This window comes from Peromyscus californicus, unplaced genomic scaffold (genome assembly GCF_007827085.1).
Source record: "Peromyscus californicus insignis strain IS unplaced genomic scaffold, ASM782708v3 Scaffold_21__1_contigs__length_65335640, whole genome shotgun sequence".
NCBI lineage: Eukaryota > Metazoa > Chordata > Mammalia > Rodentia > Cricetidae > Peromyscus > Peromyscus californicus.
Window position 1 is genome coordinate 21,739,598 of NW_026294514.1, and position 17,667 is coordinate 21,757,264.

The 17,667-nt window shown below is 34.3% G+C and overlaps 1 protein-coding gene and 1 pseudogene across 4 annotated transcripts in view; both read right to left on the reverse strand.

The window, feature by feature from the left end:
• Positions 1-17,667, reverse strand: part of Erbb4 (erb-b2 receptor tyrosine kinase 4) — a 1,089,367-nt gene that overhangs the window by 490,976 nt on the left and 580,724 nt on the right. The gene's annotated exons all lie outside the window — the stretch shown is intronic.
• LOC128118057 (uncharacterized) lies at positions 7,837-7,993 on the reverse strand (annotated as a pseudogene).

Sequence of the window (17,667 nt, forward strand, 5' to 3'; positions counted from 1 at the left end):
ATGAGGAGGGTTTATATTGTATTTTGAGATTACTTTTTCATAAATTTACCCTCATGGAATTTATCCTTAATAAAAAGTTATGGCACAATACTATAATTTCTTATACTGTGTTAAAATTTTCCCACTATTCATATATTAAAAATAATAACACTGACTCTGCATAACCAAAATATGCTTAAAATCATCCCATGATTGTTAGCCCGTATTATATCATCTCATACCTTCTCTTTCTCAATGCAAACTCCTCTACTCAAAGTGATGTTACTGCATCCTTTTAGTTCATCCATACTTGGTAAAGTAAAACAGTCACTAAAATGGGATGATACTATGGTAATAACCATCAACCTTGTTTGGGATCATCACACCATGCAATATTAGTGTTTCTGCAACCGAACTACTATAATTTTTGCTATAGCTTTTCAATTATCTGCTTCCAGTAGAAAATAATTCTATATAGGTAAGCCAGACAGCTGTCTGTGATTTACAAACAATTTGAAACATAAATTTGAAGAACTCAATTTTTGTTCAAAACTAAGTTTAATATCTGTGAGAGGATGGACATCTATGGTTGACCACTGTTCAGAATCTTACCTCTGTTTTCTTAAGTGATGCTGAGTATCAGTCCTTACTTAAATTACTTATTGGTACTAGGAAAACACAGTTATTTTAGAGAAGAAAATCAGAAGAGATGGTTATAGACAAAATGAGGCAATAGAAAACATTTTAAAATATCATGTCATTCTTTGACTAACATCCAAAATACTGAGGAAAATAGGATCTGATGAAGTTGTTGTGAGGAAGAAACATGGGAACATATATAGTATTCAACAAAGAATATGGGCCTAGGGTTGCAATTGACACATACTTCCAGAAAAAAAAAAAATCAGTGAAACATCATGTATGGTTAAAAAAAAAAGTAGAATGAAATTGAGAACTATGCATGTGGCAGTCACGTTTCTTCCACATCAAACACAACAAAGCAAAAAACTGTTAAAAATTCATGCTAAAGAACTCGTCAAAGTGTTGATTGAGTGTTGAGGTTAGCAGCTCCATGAGCCAATTACCACTCAGCTTCTAACCATAATGATGCATTAGCTACTCCAAGCAGCAATTTGGTATGGTGCCCTGATATATGGGCCTTTTCTCTTTTGTGAAAAATGAGAAAATTAAGCACAATCATGTCTAGTATCACCAAGTATATTAGTTTGGAAATACAATCAACAGAATTTGCTTGGATTTCAAACATTCAGAGTTAGAATACCTTTAAATAGCAGAGTAACTCAAATAAAATGAATAGTGAGTGATACATAGTTTAACAATATAACAAGAGTTTAAATCATGCAAATAAATAAAAGAAGTGAAACACATAAGACTAAGAAAAATAATCCAATAAGTAAATGGTATAAAAGAACTTACAATAACACCAAGTAAAACAATATATTTTAAGTGGATCCTGATAAGTCATGCTGAAAGATCATGTATGACCAATGTATCCAGAAGGCGAGCACAGAAACAAATAATACACCTGAGCGTAAATCAAGGTAGAAATAAAAGTAAAGTGTAGAGTTGGGAATTTTGCATGGCATATAATTTATACACAAGAATGACAAGTTTGGGGCAGCAGGAGATGCATGAGATTATTTTTTTTGTGTGCTCATTTTCATTAAAGTAAATGAAAAGCTGGGCTTGATGTTATCCTCCATAAAAGAGGCATAACTCAAGATAACTATTCATGTTTAACATTAAAAGCTAGCAATTGTCCTAGGTTTTTTTTTCATGTTTACATAACAATAATCACATGAACATAATAATATGAAAATAATTTCCTGAAATATGTTTCATTATTTTAAATAATCTCTTTTCTGATGTATGATATTGCCACCTCCAAATTATAAGAAGACAAAACAGGATATTTTGATCCACTTGGGGTTAGTTTTTGTACAAGGTTATAACTACAGGTCTAGTTTCACTTTTCTGTATGTGGACCTCCAGTTTCCCAGGCACCATTTGTTAAAGAGACTCTATTTTCTCCAATGTATGTTTCGGGCTTCTGTGTCATATATCAGATGGCTGTAGTTAAGTGTACTCCTGTCACGGTCTTCAATTTTGTTCCTTGCTCTAGAGGTCCGTTTTGTGCAAATATCATACTGTTTTCACTATTATAGCTTTGTAATAGATTTGGAGATCTGGAATAGTAACCCCTTCAGCATTGTTCTTTTTTCTCAAGATTATTTAGGTATCCTTGGTCTATTCTTCCATATGAGTTTTTGTATCCCCCCCCCTTTTTTTCAGAGAAGAATATCATGGGGAGTTTGATTGGTTGAATCTGTTAATTGTTTTTGGTAGAATAGTCATTATTACAATAGTAAGTTTACCAATTCATGAGCATAGGGTTTTTCCCCCCAATTTTTAGTGTTTTCTTAATCTTTCTTCTGAGATTTTAAGTTTTTGTTATAAACAATGATACATGTAGCTCTCACTGTTCATCATAGATGCTTCTCTTTGTAGTACACAGGCACCATCACAGAAAACCACAACTGGACAAAATGCAGAAAATAAATGATCAAGAGGTAGCTAGACCCAGTGGCTACATCTATAACACTATTCCTTCATCCAAGACTTAGGAAATAACAGGGAAGAAGGGGTGAAGATTATAAGAGCCAGACGACAAGGAGGTTGACTGTGAGACTGAGTGTCATAGAAAGGACAGTGAAGCTATGCCCATGATACTGTAACAATATGGCTGCCTTAACAAAACCTCAACAATGAAACCATCCCCCGCACACAAAGAACTTCACTTTTTCTCCATATGTACTTACTGAACCAATACTACTATCAATGTCTAAATTCATGATTCTGATATTTGTATGAGAGTAGTCCCTAGGTGGCCAATAATTGTTTTTCCGTAGGTTATATTTATATTTAGGGTAATCATTTAATACCTTAATATGGTCCTTAAAAATCACATCAACATTTTGTTTTACATTAGATTAATGTTTGTTATCACATAGCATATGCCAGATAAACCAACAGAAAATGGTGCTAGAGATTTACATACCGTTGTACAATTATTTAAGAACTTTCATCAACGATATAAGTATCTACTGAAATTTACTAATTATTTGTGCATGCCTAATATTCTATGAAATTTCTAATATATTTTTTTACCTACCTAGCTTAATTAATAATCATAAAACATTAAAATTCATTCTGCTATTTTTTGGAAGATATTCTAAATTATAATATTTGTCTAAAGTGTTTTAAAACATTCACTTATTAGCTTGCAGTGCTCAAGGGTTTTTAACCTAAATTGTGAAGAAGTTATAAACAAGGTGTTAGTAGTAAACTAAGTTCTTGACACATTATTTGATTATATAATTCCATTCATTAATTATTCAAATGCAATCAAATTATCATCTTAGAGATTCTTCACTAAATTTAAATGTCTTAGGTTATAAGTTTCTCAACTGGAAAAATAAACAAGTTTTATGCCAATAAATGAAAAACATACTGAGACTCATGTCAACACTTCATATTAATCTGTAGATTTTATATAGGAAAAAAAACAAACAAAAAGGCATTTTAAAATATATTATATAAAATTAATGATCAGATACTTAAAAATAAAACCAATATGGTAATTTTTATTCAAGAAATAGTAGTAGTAGGGTGTAAATCAAATACTAGCAAAAGTATTCAGGAGGGTAATTTTATTCAGATCTTGGATAAACATGGATTTGTTTAACTATTTTGTAGAGTAATATAGAAGTATCACTGAATATTTCAAACATCTATGTGACTGAGGAGACTCATAGTATATATGACAGTAAGGATATTGAAACATATCCTATTGTTAAAAGTACTGATAATAAATTCATACTATGGGTCATAAACTTTGTAAAATATGGGCTAGTCAAAGGAATTTTAGGATAGGTTATTTTATTTATATTTATTAATTATAATATAAATATTATAAATATTTATTTATTTAACTAGCTAGGATATTTTATTTGTGTTGATATTTAATGGCTGGCAAGAACCATTTATGAAATAGCATGACACAAATTTAGAAGACTTAGAAGTGTGTTTTCAGTCAGTGCCTCTAAGGAAGAATAGAGAATTGTGTGAGATCTGGTTTAGGCTGGCAGGAAAATTGTACAGGCAAGATCTTTTCTAAATCTTCTTTTGTGCACAGATCAAGGTGCAAGATTAATAAAACTGAGTTCAAGTGTTCTCAGAGGATATGGTACTTAAGGGGGACTTGGTAAAATTAACATATTTTCCATGTATGTTCTCCTTTCAGAAGTTAGAATCACTATTAAATCTAATGTGGCATAGTTTTATAATAATAATATCAGAAAAATTATTATTTCATATTATCTGTGAAATGAACACTATTTCTTTCTGAATATATAAATTGATTATTACTCAGAACAAGTGTGGTGCTCTGTGCTACAAGGATCTAGGCTAATTCTTCTTGGCTTTAGAGAATGTATTCAGTAGAGAATGTAATGGAGTGGAACGATATACTGCCTCAGAGTGCTCACACTTAGCAGGTACTGCAAGCACCCGTAGAGACTTTTAGCATAAACCTAGGTAAGCAATGACAACAGCTGAAAAAATGGAGTTTTGATGTCAGTAATTAATTTCCTTCATGTCAACTCCTAACAGAACACAGATTTGAACTCAAGAAAAGGTATTGGCATAGTCTCTTTCTTGTAAACCACAATCGTCAAAGCATGCCCAAGTTTTTGACACTGTAACAAAATATTGCAACCTGCAAAGTTTAAGGCCGAAAATCATCCCATCTTGTTTACAAAAACCTCACAACACTTTAAGTAAAGTCACAACGTTGTGTTCAGGCTCCTCTACAGCTATCCCTGGCTGTATAGGGCCCACAGGCAGTTTGTTGAGCATACCTGTAAGCCCTTTTATCATAGCCATATTACTTATAGGCACAGGATGAAAAAGAATGGACTATGGGGTTGGCTCAGTGGATAAGTGTTTACTACCCAATCATGAGGACCTGCATTCGGTTTCCTAGTACTCAGAAAAAGTCCTATGTGGTCGGGACCATCTTGGGTCATAGACAAGAAGATCATCAGGCCTTGCTGTTCAGCTAGCCTACATATAAAACAAGGAGTTCCAGGTTTAGTGAGAGACCCTGTCTCAAAGGAATAAGGTGGAAAGCAACACATTTTAAGCTTTAACAGAGGAAGAATATCAATATCCTCTTCTGAACTCATCAGGCATACCCAAGAATACTCAGTCATTCATATGGTGCACAATGCATGCATTTTATATATTTAATGTATACATATAATATATTATATATATATACATATATATGTATATATATAATATATATATAATATATATTGCATGAATCCAAGTACACACAACCAGAAAATGGTCCCAAATACACATATAACTGGAACAAACAAATAAATATAAAAAATTATCATAAAGGGAAAGAAATACAAGGTATACTTGAATCAAATTTCAGATGATATGTGATTGTGCAAAGGGTTTATGGATTCAGACTGAAAAACAAAAGTCACTCTATATGCAGAACCTGGGTTGTCATTGACGTTATACTATAATGGAATGGCTGAGATGGTGATGATAACATTTGCTAAAGAGATGAGAAATTCAAGTCTTTCCTTCTAGGGACCAATGAGGAAACCATTTAAAAGAAAAAAAATGAGGCTCTATGGTCATGTGAAAATGAAGAAAAAATAGTCAAGAATAAACTAATTTTTAGGCTTTAACCTAATAGATTTAATGGTGAAATCTGGGGATGAATCAAAGTGATTGTCACCTTGCACTTGGAGGAAAACTTCGTACTCTAACAGATCACAGCTGGTACACTGACTGCATATGTGGATTTTCTCATGTGAACTGTAGATTTGACACATTTTTTCTAGATATGGTTACTATCTTTGATATCTTTCTGTGAATGCTTGCCTATATAATAGCCAGTTTCTCCTAGAGATGTCTCCTGTCACCAACCTCAGGATAATCTTTAACTAGCTTATGAAGTATATAATCTGAAAAAACTTTAATATGACCATTTCCAGAAAACAAATATGTTGAATGTTTTGTTGAGAGTGGAGAATCGTGATTCTCCCCTCATGAATTCCAAATTCCCTCGAACTTAAGAAAAGGACTACATTTGCGAGCAAGTAGCTGATATAATCACCCATGCTGAAATTTCTGTGGGTCCTATCTACATACACTTCCCTCTGTGAAGAGCAAATGAAAGAAACTCACTCAATTCCACTCTTTCATGTAATCTGTCTTCCATTCTTAATTTGATATTGAATAGACCTAAGGGCAGAGAGCAAAGATAAAAACCCAATTTCTTGTAGGCAACTTTATTATTCAGAGAGTTGCAACAACATTCAGATTGAGCATATAGTCACTCAGAATATCACAATGCCTGGGTCTAACGTCTGAACCACCTGGAGTAGTGCTAGGCAATGTTGCTTAAACCTTGCTACAAATCAAGAATCATTTGTAAAATGTAGGTAACCTAAAATGCCATAATATTTTTAATAAGTTCACAGTGAAATATAAATTCTACATACTTGTCAAAATGTCTGAATTTTAATGAGATATTTTAGTTTATTAAATAAATTTTAACTCTACACTAAAAGTCATGTACATCATATGAACAAATGTTATTTTTATAAAGCTTCAAATTTCATAGAAAAGTCAATAAAAATAATCTCCCACAAATCATAGAATTTATATGGTATCTTCAAGGGTAATTCCAAAATCAAGGCAGGGTAATAGAAGAAGAATGGACAGAAGAAATAGAAAATCATTCAGGTAAATACCCATGAACACAGAGTCCTCACCTAATCCCATGGTATTTATCTCTTGAGCTCATGAAATGGAATAGTTTAAAATGGTCACTGACCACAGGAAGATTATCATTTTTCTATTTTTTAATCCCAATATTTAGTTTTAGGTTTAACCAGCATAATATAAAAACAAATTTAGCTCTCTGAACGTGAGGAGATGTTTGTGGTTCTATTTTCACGCATGATCTCTGGTAAACAGATCCCAGAGAGTAGCTGGAGGACTGAGGCAGGCAGCTCAATATGTAGACATATTTTCATGTGCTGTGAAAAAAAAACTTCCATAAACCTTGTCTAATCCATTGGTCCCAGCCCAGGAAAATTACACCTATTCTGCAAATTCTTCATATAAAGTACATACTATTTTAAATGATTGCTGTGCTTTAAATCTTTTGGAAATGCACACAGAACTGTCTCATTTCTCTTAGAACTTGAAGTGTACATGTGTTTAATAAAGTAAATTTGTTTTAAGCTTAATCCTAAATTAATCCACTATGGTAAACAACAGAAATCTGGCAAAAATTGCTAGTTTTAAAGAATTCCATTGGCATAAGCAGCAACACAATCATGCCATTTTGTGGAGTTATGTGACTGGCATTTAATTAACAAATAATGTAGTAAAATATATCCAGCTCTAAACCAGTCTTCCTTTTTGTTAACTAGACATCTGAGGGCATAGTGGATTTTTCACCCAACCCTACAATGTCTTTTTGGTCAATACCTTTGATAAATATGGTAATCAAAGTTTATTTGCCAAGGGGTTTTTGTGTTTATTCCTAAAAATCTATGTGTGTCATCCATCCCGGACACAGGATAAATAGCAGGGATTTAACTTAAGCATCTTATGCAATGGAACACTGAAAGGTAGCACATTTGACTCTGAGCTCTGTATTGCTCAGAGTAAAATATAATCAATTATTTTCATAGCAAATAAATGTAAACTTTCTTTGCCTAATGTAAATGCATTCACAATGATACATTTAAACTTTGCAATGTGAAATATATTGGCTAATATAATATCCAAAGTTGCTCATTTGTACATGGAAGACACTTGGAAGAGACAAAAACTCAATGGCAGTAATAGCAAGTTATTACACTTGATCTTAGCCAAAAGGCCGAGAAGCGATAATAGCAAGTTATTGACATTTGGGGGAAAGCTGTAATTCCTTTTATAGTGTTCTGATTATAATTTTGAACTGACTCAAAAGTTTGAGCTTTTATATTATTCAAAATTCTGTATTATTCTATTTCTATTTTGAAGGTAGACTATGAGAAGAGTATTCTTTATCACCTTATTTAAAATCTCTTTCAACATCAACATATAGAACAACAAATTATAAGCTGCTTAAAATGCATTCTGACACTACACATTTTGAATGATTAAGCATTTAAAGTTAATGTACAAGAACCCTACAATAATAGCAAATCTTTTTACTTATGTACCATACTGTATACCTAAATGCATATTTTAGTTTAAAAGTAATATAAAGAGAATTTTAAGATGATCAGTATTTTTCACCTTTACTAGATGTAGGCAAAAAAAAGATATAAAGTTGTAAGTTGTCTGCCTAAATATTTATGATAGTCATCTTCCTGGCCCATGCCACCTTTTTATTATACATAGACAGATTAGTTCCTCCCTTATGTGGTGACAAATCATAAGACTGAGCATTAGTTGTATCAATAATTCTTTTTCTTTATGTCCCTTCCTTCTTATCATTAACCAACCACAATATATCTGGAGAAAATGGTCTTATTGGCTAGTATGGATCCATTATCCCCAAAATATTAGTAGCAGCTTACAGTGTAGACTTGAGCTTTCCCAGGCATCCCAAGAACACAAGCTTTATGTAAGAATAGAATAAGGTTTGTTAGAATGGGGAATAAGCAGCAATAACAAAAAAAAACAATAACAAAGTCATTGGCTGCCCAACTGTGTGAAAGTTACTAAACAAAATCAAATCTTTGCATCTCTTCATGCAGCCATCCAGTCAGTATGTTGATATTAACAGTAAGTGAGACAATGTTCCTACTCTATTCAAATAAATACCCTAGAGGATTTATAAAGATATTCTAAAAACATTATTCTTAATTAAAACAAAATCCATATAAAAATAGAATACATGACATAAGGTTTAGAATTAAAATGAAACAGGACACTTATACACAAAGTGAATTTCATAGGGCAGGATGGTGTCACTATTGTGGGGCATACAGTAAGAGATTTGGCTTTGGGATCATGACTTTTATTTTCACAGATGTCTGATGAAAGAGGTAGCCATAAGTAGCTGTAGGACAAATGGGAAAAAGAAAGTACAGTCACTGACTAGCTTATCCCTTATTCCACCTATTCTAATTTGAACATTTTTCATAGTATAATATCATAAATTGGGACTCATGGTTTAATTTTTGTTATCTTAATGACAGTCATTAATTAGTAGTAGCTATCTGCATATCTCAGTAGAATTTTTATATTTCTGGTAACATAGGTGACTATATCAACAGTATGATTCTTTTAAGAAAAGAAAAATGGAAGGACTATTTGGTGAATAAATTATACTGAGTAGGAGTATGGCAGGAAATTATTGCATTAATAACACCAGTTAAGATCAATGAGCAACCCCATTAATCTAACATAATGACTACCAACAACATAGAAAAACAGACCAGAAAGCAGAATGCTGTCTTTTCAACAGTCCACTCACCCATGCATTGGTGGCATAGACAAGAAAAATATATAGTGGAATGTGACCTAGGTTTAGATTATCTACAATGCAGGAAGTTTTATGAATGTCTTAAGTAATCTGTTTTGGCCTTTTTTTTTTTTTGTAAGTTTTTGTGAGCAAGAATTAAGCCACAAAAGTTCCTATATAAATAATTCTCATATTTGCAAGAATCTTGGAGATGCAGGGAAAAGTCTTGAGTGGTCCAAAAAGAATATATTACAGTTAATTGTCAAAATAAAAAAAAAAAAAAACAGTGTACGTGAAGATAAGGGTCCACTTGAATTTAAATTAGGAGATGGTTGTCAACCTCCAGTACTGCGCAAATAACATAACAGTAAATAAGTTGGATGTGGTTCTAACATTTACTGAGCTTTACTCCAGTGGGGAGTAGAAATACTGTAACCAAGGAAATGAAATAAATTGGTAATTACAGGTTATGGGAATTACTAAGAAGACAACACAAAAGCAATTATGCACAGCTTGCTTAAGTACTTATGGGGGAATTGGGTGATGATAAAGCCAATTTAGATTATAGGTCGATACAGACTGTCGGAGAATGCTTGTTAGGGATAAAGCCTTATATTAAGGTTTAAAGGAAGACAAGCCAGTCATAGGATGGGTACTAGTGGGAGAGGAACCAAAAACACACATAAAATAAAATGCTTTCTAAGTTCCTGGACTGGGGATTTTTAAAGAGAGTGAATGGCAAAAGAGGAATGGAAAATACAATGTGAGAGTTCGTACGAGAAAGATCATTCATTATAGACTCTACCAAGGAAACTGCTTGTTATTTTATTATAAAAAGAAAGTATGGGGGCTCTGATTGAGGAAAATTAACAAAATTATGTTTTCAAAAGATCAATGGGTTCTTTAAGGAGACTGAACTGTAGATGTACAGTGAATTCAGCAATGCTCTTAGAGGGCACCATCAATAGCACATGAAAACTAATTACAGTTTATACTAGATTAGAGATTAAACTTTCCAATCAAAGGAAGAATTTTGAGGTAGTAAGATATGTCATTATCTATTGGATTAAAAAATATGGCAGTCACTTTTTCTATAAGTTTAGTTGAATGATGTAAGATGAAAATCAAAGAGAATCACAAAAATATTAACAAAATATTTAGATGATGTGTTTTAAGAAATTTAGTTGCAAAGAGAGAATAGTGGGGGAATATTCAAATCAACGGGTTATAAACTATTACAGACACAAAGGAGTCATTAGTTGTGTTTCTTTTCTGGGAAAATAAATGGAAAGCAAATCAGAAAAGAAGAAGTTTCTTTTAGTTTCAAGTTACAGGTTATAGGTGAGGATGTCACTTTGAGGAAATGACCTCAACAGGACCTCTAGACAACAAGAGGAGTCACATTCATGGGAAGCCAAAAGGAAGGGATTAATACATTGTTCATCTTGCCTGCTTCATGCTTATATTTAATATTCCCTGCATAGTTGGTGGGTTCTCATGGATTACACCAAGTAGACAAAACCAACAATCAATACTTAGCTCAATTGATTTAATTAGATCAAAGTAGACAATGTGTCTCATTCTGAAATGATAAACAGCCTAAAATGAATTGTTCAAGTGGAGCATATGAACTGGAAGGCATTGAGGTATTTTCTTTTCTGTATTTCTGAAAGTGGATCTGTCTTTCAATGGGTTTTCTGCAACCTATGTTTTGAATGGAGTATTTCAAGTTTTTCTCCTGATAGACACATGACACTATGTAGCTAAATGATTTTAGAAAAAAACTTGCTTTCATCAGTCAAGTGGGAACAAAGGCATCTTTGGTTTGCTGGTGGAGATGTTATAGTCCACATTAAGTTTTTTAAATTAATTTGTATTTTTGAGATTATAATAGAATCATAAATTTCTCCCTTTCCTTTTCTCCTGCCAAGCTATCAAATATCCCTCCTTGCTCTTTTTCAAGTCTATGGTCTCTTTTTGTTTTTGCTGTTGTTACATACATATCTGGTCATCTACATATATACATAGGTATTCTGAAATACACAATTACAACCTATTCAGTTGGTATAACGTTTATATATATATTTATATCTAAGACTCAGAGATCATTGTGGAAGACAGGGCAGGAGCAGTGCAAGAGGAAGACTCAGAAAGTTTGCTGTGAGGTTGTGTCTCATAAGAGTATCGGGAGCTACATCCCTAGTATCACGACCATGCCTGCCTAAACGTGAACTGAGAGCACTAAACCTTTAAAGGGGATTCTTTCGTAACCTGATCAACTTCTCAGAACTGGTGTGATAATAAAGAGCATCATAAACTTTTAGTAGAAAGAAGGTTATATTTTATCCTGTGTAGCTAGAGTTTTCCTGCCTGGCCCACAGTCAGGACAAATCTCTATCACCTGCCAGTCCCACAGTCGCTCAGACCCGACCAAGTAAACACAGAGACTTATATTGGTTACAAACTGTATGGCCATGGCAGGCTTCTTGCTAACTGTTCTTACAGCTTAAATTAATCCATCTCCATTAATCTATACCTTGCCACATGGCTTGTGGCTTACCGGCATCTTCACATTCTGTTTCTCATCGTGGCGGCTGGCAGTGTCTCTCTGACTCAGCCTTCCACTTCCCAGCTTTATTCTCCTCCTTGTCCCGCCTACACTTCCTGCCTAGCCAATGGCCAATCAGTGTTTTAATTATTGACTAATCAGCAACACATTTGACATACAGAACATCCCACAGCACTTCCCCCCTTTTTTTAAAAAAAAAAAAAAAGGAAGGTTTTAACCTTAACAAAGTAAAATTACATATAATTTGGGAATTTGGGCGTAGCTTCTCTTACTACTTCCTGCTGGAGGGGGGCGCTGTATCTTATGGGGATACAAAGGAAATTTTAGGATTATGGAAAAGTCCATGAGGGTGTATCGTCTGAGCCAGTTGCCTTCAAACCATTCTGGATGTTGGATCATCTGGGCCATGGTGTCATCGGAGACTTTTCAGGGGGTCTTGGCTGGTCAAACCTGATGTATCTTAATCTGGAACAAATCCATAGCCTCTGGCTTTCTGTGGGAACAAAAGCAGAGTCTCCTTTCCAAAGTAACATATCCTTATATTCAAATTTTGAAGTCAAGGTACCTTTAAAATATACATTTTGGCATAACTCAACAGCTTTTACAATCAAATGTTTTTCTGCAGTTAAAAGTCCCAAAGACAACACAATGCAGATTCTCTGTGTAATATCCATTTTTATGTGGCTTATTTTTTATAGTACCTTTACTGTTTCTTTAAAGACTTTATTTTTTAAAACTATGTATTTGTTTCTATAACTCTATATATCACCTTTTTTGTCTCTTTCAAGCCTACGTATATTTTACACACATTTTAAACTATTACATCTGAATCTGTCTTATTGTGAATCTATTGCCTTAAACTGCAGCAGCTGTAGCTGCTGGCTCCACCCACCTTAGCTTCCCAACATGGCGTTTTCCACCAGCTCTGGGAGCTATCGTGGGTCTCTATGCTTTTATACAAGCAGCGTGTAGCCCAGAAACCTCTTTTTTTGTTTTGTACCTGCAAAGGCTAAATCCACCATGCAGCTTAATGTGCCACTTGCAGAGGCCTCATTCCCGCCATACGGCAGCAGGTCGAGCGTGCATGATAGGAACCCACCAGTAGCTCAAATCGGCAGCTGCCGCTCATTTGAGAGAGACAATTAGGAAGCTGTTTTTAGCTCCATTTTAGAATCTTTTTTCAGGTTTTTAGGTGGAAACTCTTGCCACCACGTTGGGCGCCATTTGTAGCTAGAGTTTTCCTGCCTGGCCCACAGTCAGGACAAATCTCTATCACCTGCCAGTCCCACAGTCGCTCAGACCCGACCAAGTAAACACAGAGACTTATATTGGTTACAAACTGTATGGCCGTGGCAAGCTTCTTGCTAACTGTTCCTACAGCTTAAATTAATCCATCTCCATTAATCTATACCTTGCCACGTGGCTCATGGCTTACCGGCATCTTCACATGCTGTTTCTCATCGTGGCGGCTGGCAGTGTCTCTCTGACTCAGCCTTCCACTTCCCAGCTTTATTCTCCTCCTTGTCCCGCCTACACTTCCTGCCTAGCCAATGGCCAATCAGTGTTTTAATTATTGACTAATCAGCAACACATTTGACATACAGAACATCCCATAGCAATCCTGTAACTATCCCACAAAATTTAGATATAAAGAAAGCAGAAAATCTGATAAGTAAATCTGATGAAATAAAATCGATCAGATCATCTGAATATCTTATGAAACACTTGTTTCCACAAGCATATTAGATACATATTAAATCAATTAAATGAATACAGAATTTAGCAATAGATTATCCTGGGACAGCTAGCACCAAATTCTGAGATCTCATGTAGCATGTAGAAAGTGACAGAAGCCAAAGGACCTTTGAACATTAACCTAAGGTTCAGTCACAAAAGAAGGTGGTGAGGTTTCTGAGTCATGGCTGAATAGCTAAGTTATATATTTGTAGTTATAAAAATACAGAAGTAATATTTAGCCAAATATTTAGCCAAATATTTAGCCAAAGCAAAGATGAGCAAGGCCGAGAGAGGCCAGGGATTCATCTTCATCCCAACCCATCCACGTCTCTCTCTGAGCTCGGGTACCACTATTCCTAATAATTTTTAAAGTTCATTTCGTTTTACTTCCTTGAAAGCCTGTTGAATGCCTGAGTTTGAGAGACTGGTTCAAGATATCTGGCAAATTAAAATGCTTACTTATATAACAATGAATGTCATGAATTATTGGTTTTATATTACAAACTCATTAAGAGTCTCAAAGTTAAAAGAAATAAGAGCTTTAGAATTCAGGAGAGGTTGGAGGCATTTTGATGCACACACAGTATGAGATAACAGCTACCCACTTGGTAGACAAACACCTTGACTTTATAAAAAACCTGTTTTGTTCAATTTCGTAACTGCTGATGAGACTTTATAAGCAGATAAGCCTTAAGAAGCCTGATCATTTTTGCTAAAGGTGTAAACAAAACCAATGCTGCTGCCATTTTATTTAAAAGAGGGAAATAAAAAACAACCTTGCTTTGTGAAATTCCATAAATGAATGCATACAGATATTTCACAAAATTGGGAGATTAAAGTGTATTTTGCTTTGAAAATATGTATTAGCATTCAGGATAAACAGAGAAGAGGGAAATGGGAAGGCATGTCCATTTCCTAATTTACTTCTTTCTATTTCCCTCACTATTTTTTTCAACTTAGAATGTAATATATTTATTTTTAATTGGAGAGACTGATCTTGCTGTATTCTGCATTTAACCTTAAACTCCACTATTTACTCCAATTATGAGGAACCAGATACAACTGACTAGACACACTAAGAAATTCCAAGCTTCACAGACAACTGAAAAGGCAAAGGACGAAGAAAAAGAGATCTATTGTTATGGTGTCTTAGTCAGTGTTTCTATTGCTGTGAAGAGACACCATGGTCACAGTGACACAAAGAAAAACATTTAATTGGGGCTGGCTTACAGTTCAGAGCTTAAGTCCATTATTGTCATGACAAGAAGCATGGTGGCATGCAGACAGACATGGTGTTGGAGAAGTACTCCGAGTTCTACATCTGGATCCGTAGGCAGCAGGAATAGACTGTCACATTGGGTGTGGCTTGAGCATCCTAGACATCAAAGCCTACCCTCACCAGAAACCACTTCCTCCAACAATGCCACACCTACTCCCAACAAGGCCAACCTCCTAATAGTGCCACTTCCTGTTGACCTGTGGGGGCCATTTTCTTTCAAAGCACCACAGGAGGGGGTGGGGGAAAGGAGGTTTTGTGTCAATACACTTTGCCTGGCAATGTCTCCAGGCTTTAATAAGCACCAGCTTTGGCCAGACTGATGCCTTAATAGTGTGCACAGCAGGACACCCACACATGCTCTTGCACTGACATCACCTCCCTTCTTTCTTTATCTAGATACCTTTTAAATGTTCTGGCAGTGATGGCTATAAGCTTTAGGGTACTACTTAGAATCATACTGTCTGAGTATTCCTAACATTCACCTTTTATACAATGTATACATTTTCACAGGGAAAACATTGTAGCTAGCTTCACTTTAGAATCACTGAAATATAGATTGGGAAATCATTTTTTTTTCCTCCTGAGCATCAAATTGCTTTTTACACAGTAAGTCCTTGTCATTTTCGCCTTATGATTTCAAACAATCCAATATACATCTCTGAATTAATTCCTGTAATGAAATGCATTGATTGCTGAGCCCTTTGCTGTTGCTATTTGTTTTATTCTCTGAAACAAGTCAGTCCTTGTAGCATGTTTGGGTAAAGCTGCTATTGAGTAAAATAAAGCTCTCTATAATAGTAACAGAGACCTGAGCTCTTAGAGAACACTTTTTAATTTTGCTAATGCAATCATAAAAGCATCATACCTAGCACTACCTTTAGCAAATGTGCCTTTCCTCCTAGATTTCTAACCCTAGAAAGTTTAGGAATTTCAAATGTTTCTCAGAAAACAGGCATAAATTGAAAAAATATATATAAATGTTGATGGCATATTAGGCATCATAAAGGACTGACTCTCTATGCATTTTCTTCAAAAGAAAATGAACTGTGGGAATATTTTAGCTACTGTGTCTTTATTCTCCTACTACATGTCTTTCTAGACAAATAGATAATGTTCAGTTGGCCAGTTTACTTTTTTGAGTCCTGATTTACAAACTAATTTACTTACTTGCTCATCACCATTTCTGTCTCAAGTCCAGCTGGACCAGAGTAAGTGTGGTGGAGAAGAAAAAAATGTACAAGGTGTGTTACTAAGGTGCCACTTGTGAGACATTAATATGATTTATGTAGAGGTAATTTGGGGCCTTAGCAGAATGTCTAGACTTACATTTCAATTATGCTGAGAGTAAGCTCATTGGTCAAATATACTTTTAAAAATTCATAAACAGTTAGCACATCTAAGAATACAGTTTATGAATAAGTCAATGATTTGATACATGCAATGAAATATAAAAAACATTGGTCCTTCCCATCATTCAGTCTTAAATAAGATATTTAACAATACTAAACTTAAAGCCAAGCTAATTTTTTTTTCTTTTTTTTTTTTGAGACAGGGTTTCTCTGTGTAGTTTTGGAGCCTATTCTGGAACTTGCTCTGTAGACCAGGCTGGCCTTAAACTCAGAGATCCACCTACCTCTTCCTCCTGTGTGCTGGGATTAAAGGTGTACCACCATGCCAGCAAGCTAAAATTTGAGTTAATGATTTACCCACTTATTATATTACCAATTTTATTACTTAAAAGAACAATAGTAGTTCATTTCCATACAAAAACACCTTTGAGCCGGGCGGTGGTGGCATACGCCTTTAATCCCAGCACTTGGGAGGCAGAGGCAGGAGGATCTCTGTGAGTTCGAGGCCAGCCTGGTCTACAAAGTGAGTTCCAGGAAAGGCGCAAAACTACAGAGAAACCCTGTCTCGAAAAACCAAAAAAAAAAAAAAAAAAAGAACACCTTTGAATTTATCATCCAAAGTGCTGAAATAGTCACATGGATATTCATATCTAATTCATTGTATAATTAAATGACATAAACTTCATTAGTTAATCACTTTCAATCAATATTAGGTCCTAAATATTGTACCTACTTATTTAGTAGAATATGGGGAATGTACCAAACAGGAAAAGTATTCTTAATTTAAATGACATATGTGATAATTTTGCACATATATTCTCACATGACGAAATTATTTTCAGTAATATCTATAAAGCATGAAATTAATCAAAATTAAGGATACATTTCAACTTTAAAATGTTATTTAAATGAGTAAATTATTTCAGAGTTAGCCAAAGTTTGCATATGGGAATAATAGCATACCCTGTTCATTTTATAAATTTAAATATAATGTAAACACATAGAATAATAAACTTCAAGTAACTTAGGTTCATTGCTCTGTCCTTATACTTCTATAAATTGTTTTTGCTTTCAAATTTCTGAAGTATGCAATACCAATTAGTTCATTAATTAGTGAACAGAGGCATTGTTTTACATCCACGTTGCATGATGATGAAGAAGGCTGATGTGGTTT